The 26235-nt window shown below is 41.7% G+C and overlaps 1 pseudogene; it reads left to right on the forward strand.

Annotated features, from left to right (window-relative positions):
• Positions 1–1181: 1181 nt before the first annotated feature.
• LOC132487167 (zinc finger protein 354A-like) lies at positions 1182–22186 on the forward strand (annotated as a pseudogene).
• The last annotated feature ends 4049 nt before the right edge of the window (positions 22187–26235 follow it).

Here is a 26235-nt window from a genome sequence, read left to right on the forward strand (position 1 = left end):
TTGGGCTGATGTATTGCTGAGCCAAGAAATGAAAGAAAGTATTAATGTAATGTCATAAATGATGTGAATGAGAATAAAATAAGTGTGGATTACTTGTTAGAACTGGATCAATTTTAAAGGTTTCAAAATATGTGCTCCTTAAACCTAGCCAATGATTTGAGTCCTATAGGACAAGATTAGATTTGGGTTTCAATGTTATTAATTGGTAGAGGTATAATGATATGCAGTACTGATTACACATACATGTTGTTATGTATTAGACAATTCATTGAATAAACCTCTTATAGGAAAAATTTTAAAGATGATGTAAGGACTGGAACCATGGGGATGACGTGCAGTGTGACCCCTGAAGTCTACTGGTGGTAGAGCAAGCAGTGTGCTTCCAACTGGGGTCATCTGAAGACACAAAGCTGTGCCACAGCTCTGGTACACAGCTGAGCAATGATGAACATAGCATATAGCGAGAATGTAGAGTCTGTGCTCAGGATAAATTTCTTTTTCTTTATTAATTTATTTTATTTTATTTATTTTTGGCTGTGCTGCATCTTCGTTGCTGCTCACAGGCTTTCTCTAGTTGTGGTGTGAGGGGGGCTACTCTTCGTTGAGGTGCGTGGGCTTCTCATTGAGGTGGCTTCTCTTTCTTGCCGAGCATGGGCTCTAGGTGCGCAGGCTTCAGTTGTGGCACATGGGCTCAGTAGCTGTGGCTTGCCGGCTCTAAAGCACAGGCTCAGTAGTTCTGGCACACAGGCTTAGTTGCTCCAAGGCATGTGGGATCTTCTAGGACCAGGACTCGAACCCGTGTTCCTTGCATTGGCAGGCGGATTCTCAACCACTTAGTCACCAGGGAAGTCCTCCATACACTCTTGTTGAAAGACTTACGGGGAAATAGGTTTGTTCTTGGCGGTTGTCTACTTGCCTTGCTCTCATTTACGCACATGCAGAGCTACAAGTCACTGCCCTGTAGGAACGTCGGTTTCCTCCTGGAAGAACCAGGAACCCAGGAGCCAGCAGCCCAAGGAGCTCAACCACGAACCCAGAATGGGGTCTGGACAAGTGACAGGCTCAGCCAGGGCTCTCCTCGCAGACAAGCTCGAAGAACTACATTTCCCAGAACCTTTTGTTCTCGCATGGACTACATTTCCCAGACGGGCTCGCGACTGTCCCTGCCCCGTCCCTCCCGGACCTACGTGGGGCTTAGGGCGTCGGGCATTTGCCGTTGGCATGAGCTAATTACTCGCCAGAGGTCCGCCGAGGCGGCACCGCGTGGAGTCCCCAGCGGAAGTTTCTGTCCGGCCGTGGCAGTTCCGGAGCCTCCAGCCTGCGGCCCGCGGAACCCCCGATGCCTGGGCGAGGTGAGCGGCGGGGGGTAGGCAGGATGCGGGAGGGAGGACCGGGCTTCGGGAGCATGCGTCGCCGGGGCATGGGGCACAGGCCCAAGAGACGCGAGCCGGGTCTTTGTGGGCGCCGGCGGGCCGAGAGCCGGGCACCCCTGACTCTGTTCGCCTGCCGGCCCCAGCCGTCCCACTGACGTGCCCCTGAACGAGACAGGTCGGGCACTTGGTCCCCATTGGCTGGACCCAGCCACCCTCCTGCTTCTTCCCGACCAGTTCCCAGCGCGCTGCCTGCTCAGCGCCTGCCGGCATTTGAATTTGTTTCGGGCTGGCAGTGAACGTGAGAAAATTATTTCCTCGCCTTACCATCACCCCTGCACTTCCGAGTGACAGGCTTGTTTTACGCGAGAAGTGAGTCGCCGGCTTCCCCCAGTGGCAGAGCCAGGACTGGACCCAGGTCTTTGGTTTAATGGGCCCTTTCCTCAAGACAGCAGCCCCTCCCCGCCATAGGAGAGCTGATGTTTTCCCTTTCCGAAGCAGCTTTCTCTAGAAATCTGGAAATTGTTTCCTTGACAGGAGGGGGAGGAATTGGGTGGGAATGCTTGAGGTGGAGAAAAGTTGTCACATGCACGCAGGGAGGTTAGAGCAGGTGCTCTGGAGCCCGCGGTGCCTGGAACCCTGGTGCCACCCTCCCTGGCTGTGTGGACTGGGGCAAGTTGCTCCCACTCTGCCCTCAGTTTCCTGATCTATAAAATGGGGTGCTGACAGTGCCAACTGTGCTGTGGGACTCGATGATGTATTGATAGGTAGTGCCTGGCACGCGATGAGGCTCAGGGAGTTGCTGCTACTGCTGATAGAGTCCTAGGACCTTTTCCTCTGAGCCAGGGAAAGAGCTGGGCCTCGACCAGGATGACCCAGCCCTTCTCTCTGGTCCTGTCTAGCCCTCGTTCCTTCTGACTTCCTTCTCTGGGGCCACTTGGCATCATTTTCAAGTGGTATAAAGGTTTCAGAGCTGCTGATTCTGAGGGGTGGAAAGCAGAAGGGGCTTCCTCCTGGTTCCCTTTTTCTTCTCTCAGATCTGGCTTCTGGAGACTTCTCCCATCCTAAGGTGAAACTGCCCAGAAAGAGGACATGGCTACTGAACAGAGGGAAGCAAGGTCTCGGGTGAGTTCATTGCCATCTCAGGTCTTAGAGATAGATGGTTTTTTTTTTGTTATTTTACCCTTAAACTGAAGTTTTCTCCCCAATACAGTCTTCGCCAGGATTTGGAGCCCATGTCCTTCTGCCTTGGAAGAGTTGGTCCACCCTGGTGGATGGTGGATTGCATAGGGAATGCTTGCCTCCAACCCCCCAATCCATGGCCTGTGTTTCTCTTTTTTTTTTTCTATTACGCACTCTTTTAATCATTAATCTCAATTTACTGTATGATTACTGAATTGATAGGTAAGATGCCACATGTCTTATACCACTTGGGGTCCGAACAGACAAACATGCGCACTTGGCAGAGTTCCTTTCTGGCCTGTCTCCTTTGCTCAGTCATGTCCCCCTCCCTACCCTTGGCCAGAATGCTTTTCTTTTTCTTTCCACCCCTGAGAAATCCTCATGATACCTTCGCCAGGCTTTTCCCAGTCCATAGTTTTTAGTTTTTCTCCATCTTAACTTTCTGGATCATGTGCCTTGCTTCTGTCACTCTCTTGAAAACTGATGTTGACCTGCCATTTTCATCTTTATGTTGTGAGAATGAGGGTGGGACCCCATCCAGGTGAGCCGCTGTGTGAACAAAGGATAGCCATGCTGGTGGGGACGTAGATGGAGAGGTCTCTTGACTCCAAGAGCAGAGAGAAGACTCCTCAGGAAGCAGCAGTGTATGGGATATCATGGGATATTGGTAGTGGAGAGGCAGTGTATACGGTGATTCCTCAGTGGGGCTTTTGAGCCAGATGGCCAGGTTTGTGCCCATCTCCTCTGTTGCTGTTAATGGGTCTTGGGCAAAAAACTCCACCTCTCTGTGCCTCAGTTTCTTACCTCTCTGTGCCTCAGTTTCTTCACCTGTAAAATGAATACAACAACTGGGCCTACCTCAAAGGGTAGATGAGAGGATCCTGGGAGTTAGTGCAAGGAAAGCGTTCTTGTCAGGGCCGGGCACATAGTAGATGTTCAATATGTGGTGGTTGTGGTAGCTAAACGATATTATTCTAGTTCATGATGTCTATCTATCTACTGTCGGTAGATAGAAATGACTATACAGTGTCCTTCCTTTACTCATCCTCATCTAACAATAGTAGTTAACGTTGCTGGGGACTATCCTGAGGGCTTCACCTTTGTTCTCACTCTCATAGCGAAGCAGAAGTTATTACCCCCATTTTACACTTGAAACTGAGGCTCAACGAAGTCAGGTAACCTGAAATCAAACCCAGGTATGTCTGGCCTCTAAGTTCATGTTAGTTATCATCCAGCCTTTCCTCTGGTACATCTTTCAGAACACAGGGCAGGCCTGGCCCCCAAATGACCAGAGTTCTCTGCAATGTGATGTTGTGTATCTTTTGGACCCATGAAATGTGGTAGTGGTTGATCTTCTGAGACTGTGGCTAGGACCTGCCTCTACATATTTGGGCTACTTTTTTCTAAGCCCTTCCCATTCCATTCCAACAGAGCCAGGCTGCTCTTACCCAGAATCTTCTCCATCCCTGCTTGTGAGTCCTCTGTGACATTTCTCCCTAACCTCACCTGCTGCCGATACGTCAGTACTATGTGGACTTGTGTGTAAAACTCAGTGACAGGACGTTTAAGACCAGAGAGAGAATATACCCACCAAGTGCTGGGTTAAAAGAAAACTTCAGTTATCGTCTTGTCTCTGCCATTGATAAAGTATGTGACCTGGTGTCTTCACTGCCCTGGACCTTGTGTTTCTCATCTCTAAAATGAGGATTGAACGAGGAAATAGTATATGGTCCTGTCCAGCGACACTTTTCTTGTTCAAATTGTTTCATGCGTTTTCCTTGTCTGCCAGTTGGATTGTAAATTCTTTTGAGGGCAAAGATCATTTCTTGTATTCCCTGCCATGTGCCAATAAATTATCTTATTATACATGCACTGCATGTTAATGTTAAAACTCTCAGAGAATAAAAAAGTAAAATCACTCTTACCCCAACATCTTGAGATAATCATGGTCATACCTTTGGTATGCAGCCCTCAGAATAATTGTCTGTGTACCTTTATTTATTTATTATTTATTTATGTACACGTGTACATATGTATGTATGTATATTTTTATTTTATCATTTTAGCTTTTTATTTTGATAAAATATACATAAGATTAAATTTACCACTTTAACCATTTTTGAGTATATTGGCATTAAGTACGTTCACAGTGTTGTGCTACCATCACTACTCTTTACCTCCATTGTATGGATTATCATTTATTACTTAACCCTATGAGATAGGCGTTGAGAGGCAGTTCCTTGGATTGGAATTCTACCTCTACCACTGACCAGTGATATTGTGATTTATAATACGAAATATATATTTGGTCTTTGTCCCTGTTCCTGGCACATAATTTCCAAAACCCTTGTGATTTCCTAAGTGGTTAGTAATATATGCTTTTTATCCCTGAAATTACTTCAGAGCAATGAAGGCACAATGGGTGTGTTTTGTATACACACCAGAGTTTATGTTAATGAGGTTACTGTTGTACCCCACCTAAGGATGTGGGCGAATTGCCAGGGGAACCAACCTTGATTAAAGTGTTGGAATTTTCAGTCCTGCCCCCCAATAACCCCTCTTATCCATCTGTCACCACCCTAGGAGATGAAAGTTGAATCAGTCGCCAATGGTCAGTGATTTAATCAATCGTGCCTATGTAATGAATCTCCATAAAAACCCAGAAGGGTTCAGAGTTCTTCCAGGTTGGTGAACATGTAGAGAGTCAGAGAGAATGGTGAATCCCGAGAGAGCATGGAAGCTGTGCACCCCTTCCCTGTGCCGCTCTTTCACCTGCCAGTTCCTATATCTTCTTTTATAATAAGCCAGTAATCTAGTAAGTAAATGTTTTCCTGAGTTCTGTGAGCCACTCTGGCAAATTAATCAAACCTGAGGAGAGGGCTGTAGAAACCTCCAATTTATAGCCAGTCAGTCAGCAGCACAGGTTACAACCTGGACTTGTGATTGACATTGAAAAAGGGCCAGTCTTGTGGGAATCTGACACTATCTTCAGGTGTCAGAATTGAGTTTAATTGTAGGACACCCAGCTGGTGTCCCACAATTGCTTGGTGTGTGAAACCCCCCCCACATCTGGTGTCAGAAATGAAGTACTGTTGTATTAAGAGTAGCAGAGACATGCAGGAGGAGTGAGTTTTTCCTTCATACCAGCTGTGTGACTTGGATAAATTTCTCTTTGTTTTCTCTTGTGTAAAATGGACACAATAATAGTACCTTCTTCATAGGGTTGTTGTGAAGATAAAATAAAGATATACACTAAAGGTTAATATAAAGCTCTAAGAATAGTACTTAGCCTGAAAAAAGCACTCAATAAATTATAGCTATTTTAATTTCCATTATTACTGTCCTCAAGCTTTAGGGAGCACAGAGTGCCTTCAGTTATTTAAACTAGCTCCCTCAGTGATTATTGAGGTTGTTTCCATTTCTTTGCTGTTACTAACACCATGATAAATGTCCTTGCATGTTCATTTTTGTTCAGTGTTCATTATCAAACAAATATAGTAATTGGAGGGTTAAAGAGTATGCACATTTTAAAGCTTCTAATGTATGTTATCAAATTGCCAACAGGAAGATTATTCTAATTAACACTCCCACTAATGGCCTTAATACCTCCACCCATCTCTTGTAGCAGTTAACTCAGGGCCTGGTTCATACTTCCTGCTACTCAGTATCTATTTCTCATTGGTCAGTTGTTCATTAAACAAATGACCGCAAACCTTCAGAACCTAGAATAATATAGAAGCATTTCATGGTAGCCCGTCTACTCCCCACTGCCGCCTTTTTCACCCTGTGTGATGGGTGGTCCTGGGTGAGCTGGGATGCTTGTCTCTACAGGTGTCAGTGACGTTTGAAGATGTGGCTGTGTTCTTTACGTGGGATGAGTGGAGAAACCGGGCTCCTTCTCAGAGAAACTTGTACCAAGATGTGATGCTGGAGAACTATAGTAACCTTGTCTCATTGGGTAAGGAAATTTCCCCTGTAGATACAGAATTCAGAAATTGGGATACCTCAGCATCTGATTTCCTGGATAAAAGCCCTGGGTCATTAAAAACTTTAGCTGAGTTTTGCCTTAGCACTGTGCAAACTGGATCTCCATAAATAAACCTGGAAACCTTTTTCTCCCTTGCAGGTATGGAATTGCCCCATGGATGGGACAGTCTACAGAGCTGCACATTAGAAATTCCCTCACTGCAGGCAACATTTTCCCACTATGATTGAACTATGATGTGTTTGCTCATCTCTTAACAGAGAGCATCCCTCAACCTTTTTCTTTGACCCAACACTGGCTTTTTTCAATTCTCTTTTACAGGGGTCAGCAAACTTTTTCTGTAAAAGGCCAGGGAGTAAAGATTTTCAGCTTTGTGGGCCACATATAGTCTCTGTAACGTATTCCTTTTCTTTTTTTTTCAACCATTCTTTGCTCAAGGGCCATGCATAAACAGACAGTGGCCTAGATTTGGCCTATGACCCATAGTTTGCTGACTGCTGCCATCTTTCAAAGGGAGTCAGATAGTGTTTTCTCATTTTAAACAAGCTACTTGGTACATAATCCTTTCCACAGATACCTGTTACAAATATTAATTTAATCTGTACATTTAACATACATTTAACAGTATATACATATTCCCTCTTGTATAGAAAGCTATTAGCACCCTGTTAATCAAGTCTGCATGTTTATCATACTTCACTAACATACAACTAAATGTTACATTGCCCCTTGCTTTTACCCTAACACACCCCTCACATTGTGGGGGCACAACTGGAGCATCCCACAGAAGTTCTCTGTATCATCCTTTGAGTTTTCCGCTCAGATCTCAGATACCTCTTTGTGTCAAGGCAAAATCAAGTCTTTTTTTTCTTTTTCTTTTTTTTCTTCTTTTTGGTCTATGAGCAGGACTCCCCATTTTCCAAACCCGAGGTGATCTCCCTGTTGCAGCAAGGAGAAGATCCCTGGAAGGTAGAGAGAGAAAGCCCTGGAGGCTCCTCTCTAGGTGAGTGGGTGCGGAATCTCTGCAGGCAGCAGTCTGGTAAGTGAGTGCATGTGCAACTCGGAGATGTTGGTCGGGGAATTTTCTGCAGGTTCTCAGTCCTGAAGAAGTTTTGGAGAAGGGATGCTAAGGCCCCTAGTCACAAGCTTCCTCTTCTTCTCTGATAATTACTGCACAAGTGAATCTCTCAGGATCTTTTCTCTTGTGATTTCCTGTTGTTTCAGAGGAGGGCTACATTGTCATGCATTCATTCAGCAAACTGAGTGCATTTAAGGAACTGCAGATAATTCATTCAGACTGAAGCTCAGGGTATATGGGAAAAGAAAGAGATGAGGAAGGAAATGAGCTTAGAGAGCCAGGTGGGGGCCACACTATGAAGTGCTTTGGTACAGTTCTTAGGGATGGGAACTGTCCATGGATGACTGGAAATAATTCAAGAGTTTCAAGCAGAAGAGTTGTATGGTTGTTGATATTTTGGAAAAAATAGTCTGAGTCTGAGATACTTTAAACGTCCTTCAGTAAAGGCTAAAGAAGCTGAGGTGGGTCCCTACACTGGCACACAGCACCACAGTCAGAAAGCAGCAGCACTGGTGTGGGCAGAGCTCCAAGCTACGTGAAGGACTAAAGCAAGTTACGGTGCATTATTATGACATATCGCCATTTATGTGTAAAGAAAATTACGTGGGTGTTTGTCTATATGCATTATGTGCATGTAAGTGCCAAGAGAAAGGTCGGGGGACACCTAAGCTGGTAACTAGTTACATTTGGATTGGGACTGAGAATGGGCATTGATGAAAGGGGACTTTAGTTACATGCAATGTTATTAAAATTTTCACAGAGAATATATTCATGAGTCCTTATTACACAGTTTCAATTAAATAAGAATGGTTACTTTGGAAACACTGTTGGTCCTAGATTTGAAGTGAGGAAAAACTAGAGGTGGGAACCTTCTGGAGATTATTCCATAATGTAGGCAAGACATTACCTGGAGGAAGGCATGTGCAGTGAGTTCAGGAAAGAGGAGAGGTCCCTTTATTAAGGGTATAGGACAGGTTCGGTGTGGGATGGGTTTCATTTGAAATGTTCGTGAAATATGGGTAGAGGTCACCAGTGGACAGCTGTAGAAGGTAAACAGGGTCAGAACTCAACAGGGAGGTCAGGGAGCCATCAGTGCAAAGGTGGCATTTGAAGCCTTGAGCTGAGCAGATGAGGGAACGGAGGAGAGGACAGAGTCCCAGGAAACCTCAGTTTTATGAGGTGGGTTAAGAAGGAAGAATCTGTGGCTGAGCCTGAGAAGAAGTCACCAGATGAGAAAACGGGCAGATTCGGCTGTCATGGAAGTTGAGGACTGAGAGCTGTTGACTTAGGGAGGCCAGGGCTCTGGGGGAGCCAGGTTCTAAGCCTCGCTCACTGCTTTCCTGTCCCGTGATAAACAGCAGTGCAACCTTGGACAGAAGGATGCAGGTCCTGCCCTGGCGGAGCTCAGTGGAGGTGGAGGCTAATCGCACACAGGGCTGTGGAATGACAGCCTCCGGTGAGGACCTTGGGGGAAGAGCCGCAGGTGCTGTGAGAACGTGGAACAGGAGGGGTGCTGTGGGCAAGGCTTCCCGAGGAAGGGCCGGATCCCACATTGTGAGAAGCGTTCAGGCACAGGAAGAGCATGTCCGAGAGTCCAGACAAAGGAAGCCGGTGTGTGGAGACGGGAGCAGGGAGAGGGGGCCGGGACCTGAGAGCCAGGCACAGCCTCTGAGGAGTTGAAGTACCCTGGCCACGGGCCCAGGTTTATATTCTGCAAGGATCAGCCCGCAACCAATGTGGAGCCACCTGCCATAGACGTAGTAGGACTTGTCTGAGGTTGCTGTCGGGTCCAGACGAGTCACTGATGACCCCTCACAATGCGGGCCCAGCAGAAGGGCTGTGGGACAGGCTGTCTCGATCCCTAAAGCGCCCACACCTTTAGTAGAGCTCATTCTTCCCCGTATAATGTGAGATCTTTTGAGGTGGGAACCACACTTATCTCTCCTTATATCTTTTAACTGTCGCTTGGGAGAAATATTCTGATTTTGTGGGAACTGCTAGAGACCACCACAAAGTAAACAGAGAACACAGGCAGCAGGAAACCAGTGGAGAGTTTAGGAGGGGCGTCAGGTGTGGACTGAGTATGGCATGGAAGATCAAAGGAAGAGACGGAAGAATTGTTCCCTTTCCATTCGCCTCGGGAGCCTCTGATCCATGAGGAGTCCCCCTTCCTGAGTGAAATGTTAGTTGGATTAAACTGAATAGAAAGTATGACTGGAGTCGAACGCTGTCCAGGGAGACCCTGAAGACACCTAGTGGTGATGTCAAGTCCTTCTCAGGTTTGGGAAACTGTCCCCAAAGGAAAACTCTGAGTGGGTGTCTGGAGGAAGTAAGGCCATCAGAGCCAAGCAGTGTGTGCATTTCTCTTGATGGGATGAACCTCCTCTCTTTGGTCAAAGGAGACAGTGAGATGGGGCGTCCTGGGTGTGCTGGCGTGTGGTTGTGTCTCTCCTGCACCCCTGGCGAGTCTCCCATTTGCCTGGACTAAAGTGCCCTTGGAACAGTTTCCCTTCCAAGGGGAGCTCACTTCCCTGTGAGCTTAGGTGAGGGACCTGGATGTTCTTGGAAGTACCTTGATCATTAACTCTAGACCAAAACCAAAAACCAACCCTTTGAACAACCGGTGACAGAAGAGCTTATGCTTCCAGGGTAGGACTCCTAGAACCTCTAATTGCCTCCAAGTGTGTTTTTAAAATATAATTTTCACTTCAAGACTCCTCACAAATAGGAAAAACAAGACAAAAAGGGAAAACAAACTGTCATCCCTGGATCTGTATGTTTCATGTTGAGAGATGGGAGGAAATGGCTCAAAGGGTACACGTCTCATCTGAGTCTCTTACTTAAGAAATGAGTCCAAAGTCTAATCACTATTCTGGCATATTATGTATATAAGTTATCTATATATAAACTAAGCATAATGTGATTAAATCAACTTGAACGTCTCATGAGTTTGATTTACACCTAACATGAAAATATTCTTTTATTCAAAAAATTTAAAATCCAGGGATGATCTAGGTAAACAGTTACCTCCAACGAAAAGGTGTTTTTCTTCCTTTGTCTTTTTCTCTTCCTTTGTTATATTTATGGAAGAATTCAGGGCAGACTGAACCTGGAAGGGTGGTCAGCTAAGGGGTTGCTTGTGGACTGCCTTCGACTCACTGAGACTTGCTGGGGCTTCATCTGCACAGAGAGTAGGGGTCTTTTTCTAATTTGCAGAAAGGTGCTGTAGGGGTTATAGCGGCAGCCTAATGAAATAACATGCAGTGATTTTAAGGAGTGAATTTCTTACAAGGTGAAAGTTGAGCCCAAATGCTCTGTAGCCCTGTTTACTATGTTTGATTTAGTCTTGTTCTCATCCCCTGCGGTCCTCTCCTGCCACCAACATCTACTGTCCTTGTAGCTGCCAGAATGTTCTATTTAAAAGATAGATCAGGTCATGTCACTCGCATGCTCAAAACCTCTAGTGGCTTCTATCACATAGAACACAATCCAAAGCCCCCAGCGTGGCCCTCAGAGGCCTTTGTGGTGTGGCCCCAGCTACCTCTTCGCCTTCACCTCCTTCCTCTCTGCCCTTCATTGGAGAACTCTAATCACCCTGGCCTCCTTGTAGTTCATCAGGAAGGCCAAGCAGGCTCCCACCTCAGGGCCTCTGCACTTGCTTTTTCCTCTCCTGGACCATTCTTCCTGATGGCCAGGAGCCCACTTGACTCACTTCCTCACACTATACAGGCTTCTGCTCAGATGGCACTTTGTCAGTTAGACACAGCTCATCCTTTGTTCTTAGTCCTCCACAGGACACAGGTCCTTTGTCCTCCACATTCTTTATCCCCTCACCATGCTTCATTTTCTCTCAGAGTACTTATTACTGCAAACTAGTACATATTTATTTATTATCAGCTCTTCCTCTGGATTGTAAATTCCCTCATGCTGGGTTGTCTGTTTCATTTGTTCCCATGTCCCCAGTACCTAAACTAGTGTCTGGTCAGAGTCAGCTTCCAGTTAGTGAATGTATGAATGACTTGGTTAGGTAGTCGTGATGGAGACAGAAAAAAGGGAACCAGTTGCAGAGATATTTGGCAGATAAAAGCAACAGGACTTGGAGATGGTTTAGATATGGAAGATAGAGGAGATGGAGTTGTCAAGGATGCGTGCTTGGTTTGTGGTTTGTTCTGGGATGGACAGTGATATCATTCACTGAGATAGTGGTGCTAGGAGATCCGATTTGGGGGATGGTATAAATATGGTTTTGGATGACTTAAATTGTCTTTGGTTGACCCAGTTATTCAAGTGGAGATGTCAAATAGCCTGTTTGATTTGGAGTTCCACCCCTTATAATATACCCTGGGCATTAAATGTAAATTTGGGAGACCCTGTCACTAAAGATAATTGAAACAGTGGTTGAGTTTGAGTTAGCCTGTGGAGTGGATTCAGAGTACAGCAAGAGCAAGAAAGAGCCTAGGACTCAATCTTGATGAACTCTGGCATTTCATGGCTAGGCAGAGAGAAATGAACCCATAGGGAAGACAAGGATAAGGTGTACTATAGAAGGAAACTCGGGAGTCTAGTGTCATTGAAGTCAAGTCTCATAAAGGATGGTATCAGTAGAGGTAGGGAAAAGGAGATGAACTTGAGACATATTTAGATGGCAGAATAAACAAGTCTTGGTAATTGATTAGCGGAGGGAGAGGTGTGAAGGATGCCTTTTAAAGTTTTGATTCAGAACTGGTGCCAATTACAGAGACAAAAAGGTTATACAGGTTGGGGGGAGGAAATAATCATAAATTCAGTTGAGCTGTCTTTGAGACACTCAAGTTGCTGTTTTGAGCTGGGTTTTGTATAATTAGGTATGGAGAGTAGAGAAGTCTTGCCTATAGTATGTTTATAGATGAAGCTGGCCTGTGGAAAGGGTACAGAGTGAAAAGAATCAGGGGCCTAGCACTCAACCCTATGGAACTCCAAGGATTAAAGATCAGGTAGAGGAAAATGAACACACAAAGGAGATTGAAGCTGGTGGAACATGAGAAGAATTTGGAGGCAAGTTCAGGGTCACTGTAGCTTAGGTAGTGAGCATCTGAAGGAAAATGAGGGGTCACTATCAGATGCTGCTGAGAGGTAAGTTAGGTGGGGACTGAAGAGAGCATCTTGCCTTTGTCACATGAAGGTCATGGTTGCCTTAGAGTAGTGGTAAGGACAGAAGCCAGAATGGAGCCCATGAGGGGTGAGTGAGCAGGAGGAGATGAATATGTGTGGGATTCGACAAGGTGAGATGTGACAAGGAGGCAGTAGTTGGAGAGCTCTTCTATGCAAATATAAACAAATATTTCTTGTTTTTCTCTGTCCACTCAACTTATATTATACAGCACACATTATTCTGCCCCTTTCTCTTGATATATATTGAAACTTTTTCCATGTCAGTACATAAAGAGCTTCCTCCTTCTAAGGAGTAGTTCTACGGCCTTCAGCTAGCTCTCTTCTTGGCTGGCAGAAGAGGTGATTTTGGTTGTATGTGGCTTTGGATAATGTTAGCCCATTGGGTCCAGTTTGGGCTAGAATTTTATAAATGCTGTGGTTTCTAATTAGCAATATGGATATTGGTTTAAAGCTGTACCTTTATCGTGTACCCATATGATGTCCTGGTGTATTACAGTTAGAGTTAATCCAACTGTCCATCAAAGGAATCTGGTTGAATAAGCTGAGGGACATTCTCATGGTGGAATTCTCACTGTAAATAAGAATGAGGAAGAATTCTGTAAATTCCACTGTGGGGTGATAATATTACTAAGTAGGGGAAAGTGCAGAACAGAACAGTGAGAATAGGAGTTTTATCAAAGAAAGGAGGAGATACCAAAAAAGACAAAGTGTATATTTGCTTATATTAAAAAAAAATAGAGAAGCCCCCCAAAAAAGAATAAAAGCAGATCTATAAAAATGGTTACCTATAAGGTGAAGGAAGAAAAAGAAAAAGGATTGAGAGAACAAGGATAGAATGTAGAATTTTTTTAAGGTACCTTGTTTTTATAATGTTGACTTTGGAACCATAAAAATGTTTTATAGGGCTTCCCTGGTGGCGCAGTGGTTGAGAGTCCGCCTGCCAATGCAGGGGTTCGTGCCCCAGTCCGGGAAGATAACCACATGCCACAGAACGACTGGGCCGTGAGCCATGGCCACTGAGCCTGTGTGTCCAGAGCCTGTGCTCCACAGCGGGAGAGGCCAAAACAGTGAGAGGCCCAAGTACCGCAAAAAATATATATATAAAAATTAAAAAACAAGATTAAACAAAAATGAAAAAGTGTTCCATAAATATTGAAAGCAAAATGAAACAAATGACCCTAATTGTGTTTCAGGTTGTTGGCTTAGTCACAGAGAAAAATTATCTCAAATGCTTTTAAATCACAGCAGCTTGAATAAAGGTTCTTAGTGATTTATATAAATATTATGGTTTATAATAAGTAATATATATTTGGTACAGAGCTCCTAAAACCCTGGGAATTCCTAGGTGATGAGAGCCACAAAGGTGTCTTTGTTATGTTAATGAGGTTTCTTTTGGACCCTATCTTAAGATGGAGCCTGGTTGCCATAACCAATCATGTGATTAGAGGTTTGAAAGTTGACCTCCGGGGAGGGGAGGGGGACTGGAGGTTGAATTAGTTGCCAGTGGCCAGTGATTTACTCAATCATGCCTGTATAATGGCGCCTCCATAAAAACCCAAAAGGACAGATTCAGAAAGCTTCTGGGTTGGTGAATATGTGGAGATCTGGGGAGTGTGGTGTACTTAGAGAGGGCTTAGAAATTCCACTCCCTTTCCCCATACATTGACCTGTGCATCTCTTCCATCTGGCTGTTCCCAAGTTATATCCTCTTATAATTAACTGGTGATCTAGTAAGCAGAATGTTTCTCTGAGTTCCATGAGCCACTGGAGCAAATTAACCAAACCTAAGAAGGGGGTCGTGGGAACCTCTGATTTATAGCCAGTTGGTCAGAAGTACAGATGATAACCTGGGTTTGTAACTGGTGTCTGAGGGAGGCAGGGGTCAGTCTTGTAGGACTGAACCCTTAACCTGTGGGATATGATGCTATCTCCAGGTAGATAATGTCAGAGTTGAGCTGAATTGAGGACACCCAGTTGGTATCCAAGAATTGCTTATTATTGATGTGGAAACTGCCCCCCCCACCACCACATTGGAATTGGGTGAAGAACATGTAATTAATACCTTACAGGCAAAAATAACTTCAAACAATAATGTTGATTTTGGTGGTTATAATAAAAATATGTGGTTATGTTTACAAATAGAGTTCTTATCTTTGAGAAATGTGTTCTGAAGTATTATTGATGAAATGATATAATACAGAATTAGCGTACTTTAGCATATGCTAATGAAAGAGACGTAAGGGAGTTGTATTAATTTTCTCAGCCTGCTCCAACAAAGTGCCACAAACTGTGTGGCTTTAAACAACAGAAATTTATTGTCTCACAGTTTTGTGGGGCGATTCTCCCTCTGAAACTCCAGGTAGAATCCTTCCTTGCCTCTCCCTACCTTCTGGATGTGGCCAGTGGTCCTTGTTCCTTGGCTTGCAGCTGCATCACTCCAGTCTCTGCTTCTCTTGTCACTTGGTGTTCCCCTGGGGTATGTTGACATGGTCTTTCTGTGCTTGCCTGTGTCCAAATTTCCCTTTTATAAAGACACCAGTCATATTAGAACCTACCCTAATCATCTCATCTCAACTTGATTGAATCTGCAAAGTTACTTAACCTTACCAAATAAGGTTATATTCTGAGTTATTGGAAATTAGGACTTCAACATATCTTTTTTGGGTGATGCAATTCAACCCATAATAAGGTAATAGATGAAACAGCATTAGTGATTGTTGATGCTGGCTTGGCAATTCATTGTACAATTCACTCTACTTTTGTACATGCTGAACATCTTCCATAATAAAAAGCTGTAAAAATCAGAATTACCAACAACAGAATTTCTAAAACAGCATTTCTCTTTTTCACCAACACAGGCATTCTGGAATACATTTACAGATGTGTAGTTCAGCCCCCATCGTGGTGTTGTGTGTAATTCTCAGCATATAGCTCCCTCAATTCTCTGACTCTAGAAAACCTTATGAGACTGCAAATGCATGTGACATTTTTATAGGAATAATTTTGAATCTGACCACCTGTAGGATAAGGTGGGAAGGATATAGGTCTGGAAAGTTGGCTTGGGTTCAAAGATTTTGATGCTGCCTTTAGCCCTCACACTATCCCTCCATCTAATCTATGGCTAATCCTTTAAAATCCCATTTTAGACGTTTCTTCCCCCAAATTCTGGCCACCACTAGTATGCCTTCCCAGCTTGTACTTGCTACTGTCTGAGGGTAGTTTGGATGTTGTTGTAAGCTCACATTTTCATCCATTTCTGTCCTGTGTTTTTGTTGTATAAATTACCACACTTCTCCTTTTTTGTCTCTAATGCCAAACTGGGAGCTCCTTAAAGAAGTTAACTGTTTCTTTTCACTACCAGATCTGGAATGTCTTGTGGATCACAGGCCTAAGATACAGCCTGACATGTTGTAGGTGCTTTTTAAGTATTTGATGAATGACTTAAATAAGGAGCAGTCAGTGCTTTTTGAAATAATAAGAGGTGTTCTATATAGTAAGAAGGTTAAGTTCAGTGGGAAGTAATACTAGAAAGGTGAGAAACAGGTCAGAGGATCAACTTGAAGGTCAATAGCAATAGTCACTATTGAGTAAGGAGATCCTGAACTTGGATGTATTAATGATGGTTGTTAGAGACATCTTAGTGAAGAGATTCAAGGGAATTTGATGACTGACTAGACTTGGAATGCAGGGGAGAGAAGATTCTGAGATGAAACTAAGAATTCATGGCAGAGGAGCTGAAGAAGTTATGATATAATTCAGAACACAAAAAGAGTTTGAAAGGAATGCACTGGATTCGGATTTGGACAAGCTGAATTTGAAGAAAAATACTCAAATGAAGAGTCTAGCAGGCAGCTGGAAATACCTCTGTAAAGTGTTTTGAGGGTCAGGATAGTCATTCAGATAGGAGGTGTGGGAGTGGATGAAATCATCTAGGGAGAGAAGGTTGAAGAGAGACTCACAGAGTTTCATAAGCACCAAGGGAGGAGAAACTAGACCTAATGACAGGAACTAGTCAGGGTGGTGGTCATTGGCAAAATCACCTGTTCTCTAAACTTCTGACCTAAGTCATAACCTTGTTCATGAGTTAGCTCAGGCCCAGGCTTGATTCTGGGAGAGAGCAAAAGTTGAACTGCGCTTCAGGAGACACATCTTAGACCTACAGAAAACTTTAAGCGGACCATAAAGAACAGTTAGGATGTCCATAATCCAGGACTCATGTCCCCTTCATTGGGAAACATGACTGTTTTAAGTTATTAGTCCCATTCTGGACTAAGGCATTGGCACTTGAAGTAGAGTTGAGGTGAGTTTCCCAGTATTGGTATGGACCCTTGTAGCTATAATTACTTCCATTAAAAAATAAAAACTCCCCATGTCCTGTTTCTCTATTCTCCTTTAAACAGAACTTTTCAAAAGCATTTCTATACTTGATGTCTCCATGTTCTCACCTCCCATTGTTTCTTCTGTGCACTCCAGTAGGGCTTTCTTCCTTACTAGTCCATGAAAAGCAGTTATTAAATCCCAGACAGTCTCCATCTTGGCACAATCAGGGTTAAGTTTTTAATTCTTCAATTGTTTAACAAAGTTGATCATTGCCTCCTCACTGGAGTACTTTCTTCCTTTGGCTTCTGGACCACCATACTCTTCTGCTTTTCTTCCTTTTCTTGCCCTCTAGTATTACAATGCCTAAGTGATTTTTTCAGTTCTTCAGCTTTTTTTTCTTTTTTGGCTGCGTTGTGTCTTGATTGCTGCGCATGGGCTTTCTCTAGTTGCAGCAAGCGGGGGTTCTTTGTTGCGGTGCGCGGACTTCTCATTGTGATGGCTTCCCTTGTTGCGGAGCACGGGCTCCAGGTGCACAGGCTCAGCAGTTGTGGATCATTACCTGGTCCATAGTACGCAGTTAATAAATATTTGTGAATGGAAAGGATGTCTCCAGCATATGCAAAGATAACAAAATAAGAAAAAAACATGTAGTGCTCCAGAAACTGCATGTAGTTCAGTATACATGGCAAGAAACCAGGGGAGGGAGATGAGTACCGAGGTGAATGAAGGTCAGATCATGAAACACCTTGTTGACCATGTTAAGTACTCTGGACCTTACTTATATACAAATCATTGAAGATAATTTGGAGGATCTTACAGAAGTTTGCAACATGGTAAGATGTGGATTTTAGAAAGATTACTGTGGCTACAGTGTGGAGACTGAATTGACAGCAAGATTTGAGGTGGGGAGACTAGTTAGGAGTCTATGGTGGAACAGTAAAGCATGAGAAACAGAGTACCATTTAGGTACCCGAGCCCAGTGCTCAGGGCTCTAGTAAAGTTGTTGGTTGTAAAACTGCAGTCTTTACATACAGACCTAAGTCAGGGTCTCTAACTTTGCCTTATAAACTACAATCCAAAATTTTGGAATCTTGCTATTTTCTTCCCAGCTCGTGTAGTAACCTGGAACCAATGACTGATGTTCACAGGGAAAGTACTCCATTTTTACCACTGCCTCCCACACTTGTGCCCAAATAATGTTATTGAAATTTGGATCACTTAAGCAAGACCTAGATGGATAAGGAAATTGAAAGGTGTTGAACAGAAAATAAAAAACTCCTCTTTCTGTTACAACAAATAGTAAAGATTAGAGAGCAGATAGGTTTTGTGATTGGCTAAGTGAAAAAGAGCTATTACACAAAATGCACATTATGGTCTCTTCCAGAAGATGTGGTTCCTAATTTAATGAGTGATTTATTGATACTTATCTATATATGTATTTTAAAATGAGTGTTATTCTCACTTGCTCGGCTTGGCAAATATCAGTGCCTTAAAAAAATAGTAAAGATGGGTGCATTTAAAATTAGTCAGAGAGGGTGTGTAGAATGGGGGAAAAAATCCCAAACCCTAGGGAAAGCAGTTTTAAAGTGGAAATAGAAAGTTACCCATGAAGGAAACTGAGAAGTTAACACTGGTAGAAGAAAAGAGAAAAGCAGAATATATTATGTTCACCAAGCAGAGAGAATCTGTAAACAGGTGAGAAAGTGAATGTCAGATAGGAATCTCAAAATACAGTGAGTTGCAAAGGAGCCCTTTAAATGGTGACTCTAGCCCAGGAGAAAATGCCAAAATATATGTATACCTATTCCCCACCAGAATTTAATATTCAATGAATTGTGTCCTTACCCAACTTTAAAATTTATTGAATTTAATTCTGTTTTTTACCACCTTATCATGTTAGCCCTTTTTACCATTTTATGTTTATTCCTGTCTTATTGATCTTTGACTCTTTTCTGTGCTGCTTGCATAGCATCTCCTGCTTGATAAATGAGCAAGGCTGCTTTCTTATCTTGCAACTTTTGGCTTCATGCCTACCTGTTGGCACCTCTGTAGATTAATTCAGTAATTACTTCCTGTTTGAACTGGCTCTGAAACCCTCCCACTGCTTGTATAATGTACTGTCCTGGAAGGCAACTTCTCATGCAAGTCTTGAATCCTGTGTGTGTGTGTGTGTGTGTGTGTGTGTGTGTGTGTGTATGAAATTAATATATAAATAATTGAGATTATTTGACATTGTTCAAATTAGGTATATATAAGTTATTAAGGAAGGTTAACAAAACAAACATTTTGTGTATAATTCAGATGCCATTAGGAGGATCTGTAGGTGAATAGGGCATGCTAATCTGCTTGCAGAGAACATTAGGGTAGAAAAGGAAAGTGAAAATATTTAGATATAGATAAATATAATTACATATATAGAATATATAGATATATATTTTTAACACTGTGGTGAGTGCCTATAATAACAGGAATGCTCTATGGAAACTCACAGTCAAGAAGGGACTCAGAGTTAACTTTTGAACTGAATCTGAAGGATACAAAGGAATTTGGCATGAGGGAAAAGGGATGAAGACTTTCCAGATTAGGAATGATTACACAAAGAAGAAAAATGTCATGAAGATAATTTAGGATTCTATCATAGGCTTTGGACTCTGATCCCAGGCTGCCTTTTCCAATTCATGGCTCCCCTTTGAATCCCTCTTCTCCATTTTCCATTAGCCAATTCTTCTGATCACTCTTACACTCACCCTCTTTAAATGGGTTTGTTTAATCTTTTCTCCACCCTGTTGTTCTCAACTCATGTTGATTGTTTCTCTGTACTGCTTAAATCTCCTAAGTTTTTCTTCTTACTGTTTTTGGCCATATACCAAGACCTTATTTAAATACCATCAATATTCAGTCTATACATTTAGTCTCAGTAGCCAAATGCTGTATCACATGGAACATCTTCAGTTTTTTCTTTCCCTTCCAGGATGGAAGAACAGTTATAAAACCACAAAGTCAACTCAAACACAAGTTTCTTCATTTCAGGAGCTGATAATGAAAAGATCCAAAAGGAATGGACCCTGGGACTTCAAATTAGAAAACCCCTGCAGATATGAAGACAGATTAGAGAAAAAGCAGAAAAAAAAGAAAGTGTTCAGATAGTTTGAGTCCCTCACAAAAAAATCCTCACTGTAGAAAGAAAACATAAAAATACTGAATTTGGCCAAAACTTCAGCCCAAAGTCAGTCCTTGTTAGGCAACAGATGGTTTGCAGAGAAAAAACCCCACCAAAATATGAAATACAAGGAAACAGCTTCAAACAGAATTCCAATTTATTTAATCAACAAAAAATCAACACAGCCGGGAAACGTTATAAATGTAGTATGTGTGAGAAAACCTTCATTAATACTTCCTCCCTTCATAAACATGAGATAAACCATAGTGGAGAGAAATTGTTTAAATGTAAAGACTGTTCGAAAGCCTTTAACGAAAGTTCAGCTCTTATTCAACATCAAATAACTCATACTGGAGAGAAACCCTATATATGTAAAGAATGTGGGAAAGCCTTCACTCTCAGTACATCCCTTTATAAACACCTAAGAACACACACTGTGGAGAAATCCTATAGATGTAAAGAAGGTGGTAAATCCTTCAGCAGAAGGTCAGGCCTTTTTATACATCAAAAAATCCATGCTGGAGAAAACCTCTATAAATATAATCCAGGTAGGAAGGCATCTAGTTGCAACGCATCCCTTCCTGGATGTCAGAGAATGAATTCCAGAAAGAAGTGCTATTTATGTAATGAATGTGGCAATACCTTTAAGTCTAGTTCATCCCTTCGTTATCATCAGAGGATACACACAGGAGAGAAACCTTTTAAATGTAGTGAATGTGGGAGAGCCTTCAGTCAGAGTGCATCTCTTATTCAACATGAAAGAATTCACACTGGAGAAAAGCCTTATAGATGTAATGAATGTGGAAAAGGTTTCATTTCTATTTCACGACTTAACAGACACCGAATAATTCTTACTGGTGAGAAGTTTTATAATTGTAATGAATGTGGTAAAGCCTTAAGTTCCCACTCAACACTTACTATTCATGAAAGAATTCATACTGGAGAGAAACCATGTAAATGTAAAGTGTGTGGGAAAGCCTTCAGACAAAGTTGAGCTCTCATTCAACATCAGAGAATGCATACTGGAGAAAGACCCTATAAATGTAATGAGTGTGGGAAAACATCCAGGTGTAACTCATCCCTTAGTAATCATCAGAGAATTCACACAGGAGAGAAACCATATCGATGTGAAGAATGTGGGATATCTTTTGGCCAAAGATCAGCTCTTATTCAACATCGAAGGATTCATACAGGAGAGAAACCCTTCAAATGTAATACATGCGGGAAAACTTTTAGACAAAGCTCATCACGTATTGCCCATCAGAGAATTCATACTGGAGAGAAACCCTATGAATGTAATACATGTGGGAAACTTTTCAATCATAGGTCATCTCTTACTAATCATCATAAAATTCATATTGAAGAGAACCCCTAGAAAGTAGGTTTGCATGTGTGACATTCTGAAACCAAAGCTCATCAGAATACATGAAAGTGATGTAATAAATGTAATGGATATGAAAAGCCATTCTACGATTTAGTCATCAAAGAATAAATTCCAAGGATAAACCTATGTAATAGATAATGAGAAAAGTGGAAATTGTTCAGTCCTATCAGACACTTTATAAACCTAAAATGAAGAATTCCGGACTGGAGACATTGACTTTGGGCATTTGTAAAGTAATTGTTTTCTCTACAGCATCGCATGCTGCATATCATATGTAATTGTTATAAACATCTGGGTGATGAGGGGAAGTGTGCACTGGATTTCCTCTTAAACTGTAAACTTAATACTTTTTTAAAAATAACTGACATTGTAATAGTATATAAAAGATGTGGTCAAAGAAATTATACATTTTTAGAGAAAAGGACCAAATGAAAGTTAAAAATGAATTATAAACTACCTCTGACTTTCTGGGGTTTGTCCTTTTCCTGACTTGATGTCAAACTTTGTGCCTGGATTTCATTTAAAAGTAGAAATAAAAGTCTGTTCTCTTCCTTTGTTCTTCTAGTAATTGCTGTGAATTGGAAATTTTCTACACAATTTTTAATTCTGTTCTCAGAATTATTTTTTTTTGCTCTGAAGTCATTTATTATGAAATTATACATGCTATATACTGTGAGCTGTCATCTTAAGTATATTAAATGGAAAAATAAGCAATTTTCAAGTTTAAAGCTATTAAATTATATTTAATATATATTATACATATATATTTAATAACATATATTCTAAATTCACAGCAGAAGGGGCTGTCAAAAGTAGTTTAATGAATCTAGCATATGTGCCAAAATATTGGAAGGTACATCAATCACTTCATGAAATAAAGAGTATGTTTTTCCTACTTGGTGTTCTCTAGTGTCAAACAATTTTAAGAAAACAAAAGGAGTAATTTATAAGCAACTCAGTAGTTTGGTTGGTTGGTTGTTTGAGTCCCAGCTTTGGGACATGTACTATGCTGCACACTGGGAATTTTAAGAAAAAAGTCACAGGCCTTCAAGAAGCCATGAATGGAGGAAAGGGGATGGAGGACTATCAGATGAGTAAAGCAAATTATTATGTCACTGTATGTAAGTGTGGTTGTTTTAACAGGCAGATAGATAGGTTGTGACAATATGTTGCAGTGCAAGAAAGTTGTAGAGATGTGGACGTGATGAAGGAGAGATTGAATGTAACCAAGGAAACCTGGTGACATCAGAGAAAGCTTTCCAGAGGCAATGATGCCTGAGCCAGGTTTTGAAAGAATAATAAGAACTCTCCAGAGGAGGAGATAAGCATTCCAAATAGGAGAGGTAGAGGTGAGTAATACCATGACACCTTTATGGAAACTCAAGTATAGAACTAATGAGCAGGAGAATGGCAGATGTTAAAGTCTGAGTAGAAGGCAGAGGCCAGATAACAAAGGGCCTATTTGCCATGAAAAGAAGTTTGGATTTTATCCTGAAATTGATGGAGTCAGTTAAAAATGTTAAGGAACATTGTTCTGGCAACGATGTATAGAGTGTGTGTTTAGTATGTATTAAAGCTGTATAGACTGATGCCTAGAAATCTGGGCTATGGTAATTCAAGTGATAGGTGAACGAGAGTCCAAACTCAAGCAGGGATAGCATATATGGAGAACAGGAGACAAGATAAAGGATTAGAAACAAGACATGGTGTTCACAAGCAAAGAGATGAGGTTGGTGAATGAGAAGGGTAAGCTGACTTGAAGGTAGGGTTGCCAGGTATCCTGTGTATACTGGATATGTCTCGTATTGAATGACTTTGAACTGCATCCTGTATTGATTTTGTCAGGTCACCCTTATTGTAATAAGTTGTGCTTTTTCCCAGTAATGAAAATCGAGCAGTTGAAACTATTTTTCTGCTTCAGTAATTGGCACTTAAATGACTTAGGTGGCAATGCTAGCTGAAAATTGTATCTCCACAAAGACCGAAACAATCCCTTATAGTCTCTCTCATATTTTTGGCAGAGGAAAGACCGAAGTTGGGGGGGCGGGGTGGGTGTAGGAGAAGGTAAATAAGAATTGAGAGTCTTCTTTTCCATATTAAAGAAAGGAAAAGACTTCTTTTTGTCAAAGTCTCAAGTTGTAAGCAAGTAATCACCATTAATTAGAGATTACTTTGGATCAGTACACATGCTCTGAAAATCAACAGTGGCCATGCTTCTGACAGTTAGCAAGTTAAAGAGACTGCAGCTTCTGAAAGTCAGCCAATTTGTTACTATCCCATGCCTGTAGACAAGTCAGTCAGCAGATACCTCAGTCTAGTGACCATACTTCTGAAAGTTTGCCAGTCAATAACAGCCTTATTTCAGTGATCACACTAACATAATTGAAAGTCTGTCAATCAATAAACACCCCTGCTTCTGAAAATCCACCAATCCTTGAACGAAGCTTCCCAAAACCTTGTATGAGATCAGCTGTGGCTTTCTTTGGGAAGGTTCTTCCTTGCGAATACAGCTCTCGCTTGCAGCCATACATGATGTCCACCTTTTCCGCATCACATATCAAAGTTCAATTTATTGTTAGTTGGTAACAACTTCTACAGTTCAACCCCAATTTACTGTTATAACTTTAGCCTCGTGAGTGACAAACATAATCATGATGCCATGAGACTATCAAATTCAATATTTTCAATTTCTGTGGTGTTTGCTATCATCTAGTATTTGAATCCCAAATGCAAATGTAAATTCATGATTAATTTTCAGAACATTGGTTATCTATTAAATGAGGGAAAAAAATCCTTTTGAAACCTTTTCCACAGCATGAAACTGTTCATTCAATATGAAAAAGTGATAGAAAGTCATTTATAAACCAGTATCTATTAACAGCTAAACCTAAGAGATATAGGATTATCTCAGCTATAAACAGATAAAATACATTTTCTAATTAAAACAAATTTGGATGAAAATAAAATAATCACAGCAGAAGTAGTAATGACCGTCCACCTTGTGTATCATCATTATCAATCTTTTCAGCACAAATGACTGATCAAACATACCAGGAGTATTTTCTGATTCTAAAATTGCAAAAAAAATTTTAAGTGCCAGGATAAAATGCTGTAACAATAAAAAAATGTAATATCTCTATTTACTATTACAAAGATTATTAAAGATCTAAAATGCCTTGTCTTTTTACAACACAGCCCAAGTTGCAAGTAATCACAATACTGAAAAATAAATCCCTTTGCTTGTATGTTTTTCTCGTGAAAAAGGCTTGCTTAGAAGGCTGCTGCTCACTTATTGAGTTAATGAGAAGTGTACTGCTTTCCATAGAGATAATACAAATGCAAATTATGGTGGATGTGCAAAAGTGCAAACAATTTATTCAAAGTTGAATCAAAGTGCAATGGATTCTATGCAGGGTGTTGGCTATCTTGCCCATACTCAACATTTCTGCATAATTCTGCACAGACAACACCTGATATTCTTTCTGTTGACACTGGAGTACTTATTGTGAAGCTGTTGCATTACTTCAGCATTTAAACGTTTGAGCAGTTAAAGAATTTTTGTGATTTTGTTTGCATTTCATAATCTTCAACTTTCTAGCATTCAAAAACTTGTTTGGAATTCCTGTTTCAGCTATGACATGTAAACAGCTTGCAAGTGATCGCTTGTATCCTTACAAGAAGAAAAATTTGGGCAGGCTGAAAATCAGTGACTTTTCTTTTATCTTCCTGAGAACTGAGGTTGGTGGGCAAATTACAACACTGAAATCTGGAGAGACAGGCATATCCAGAAAGATACAGCCAAGATCTGCTTACCTGGAACAGAAATTACTGAAGCCATAAACTGGTAGAAAGATTTAAATGCTCATTTTGATAAATTGCTGAAGGTTGTGTGGACTGTCTTGAGAGTGAGAAACTCCTGGGGGGCCACAGTCTTAAGAGTCCCCCACATTTCCATTGTCATTAGATCCAGAAACCCGGTTGGATTTGCATGGTGGCAACCTGAGAAATATTCCCTCAGGGCTCTAGTGGAAGAAGAGTAACCATTGTAAAATACACCCAGAGTCTTCTCCACCAAAAATGCCTACTCTCCTGGGGAAAAGAGTTTCTAGAGTCTTAAGGTAGCTGAGGTAAGGACACTCCTCCCACTTTAGCCCCCTTTAACCTTCCTGTCTCACTAAGGAGGAAAAACAGTCAAACAGATGGGGTTAGGGGGGGATTCAAGGAAAAAGATTGGGAATGCTGCAACTAGAAGAGGGAGTATAGGGCAAGGAACTTGGAAAAAAGCTATACCACCCGATAAACATTTGCCCTAGACATAGGCCTACTAAGACTGAGATTTAATTGGAAGATTATAGAATCCTCCTCCCCCATCCCTACTCCCACCCTTACCCCACAGCTTGCCAACATACCAACAACACTGGATTACAGCAGAAAGAGAGATACAGACTCTCCTTGAGGAGGAGTGTTTAGTGTTTTGTCAATAGTGGAGACAAAAACAAGGATACTAGAGGAATTTGAAGTCTCTGGCACCTATGGCTGCCTAACTCCTAGCCAAATTAACATAAATCTAGCGGGATAAAGCACCATGACCATGTGAGCTTTATC

This window comes from Mesoplodon densirostris, chromosome 3 (assembly GCF_025265405.1).
Source record: "Mesoplodon densirostris isolate mMesDen1 chromosome 3, mMesDen1 primary haplotype, whole genome shotgun sequence".
NCBI lineage: Eukaryota > Metazoa > Chordata > Mammalia > Artiodactyla > Ziphiidae > Mesoplodon > Mesoplodon densirostris.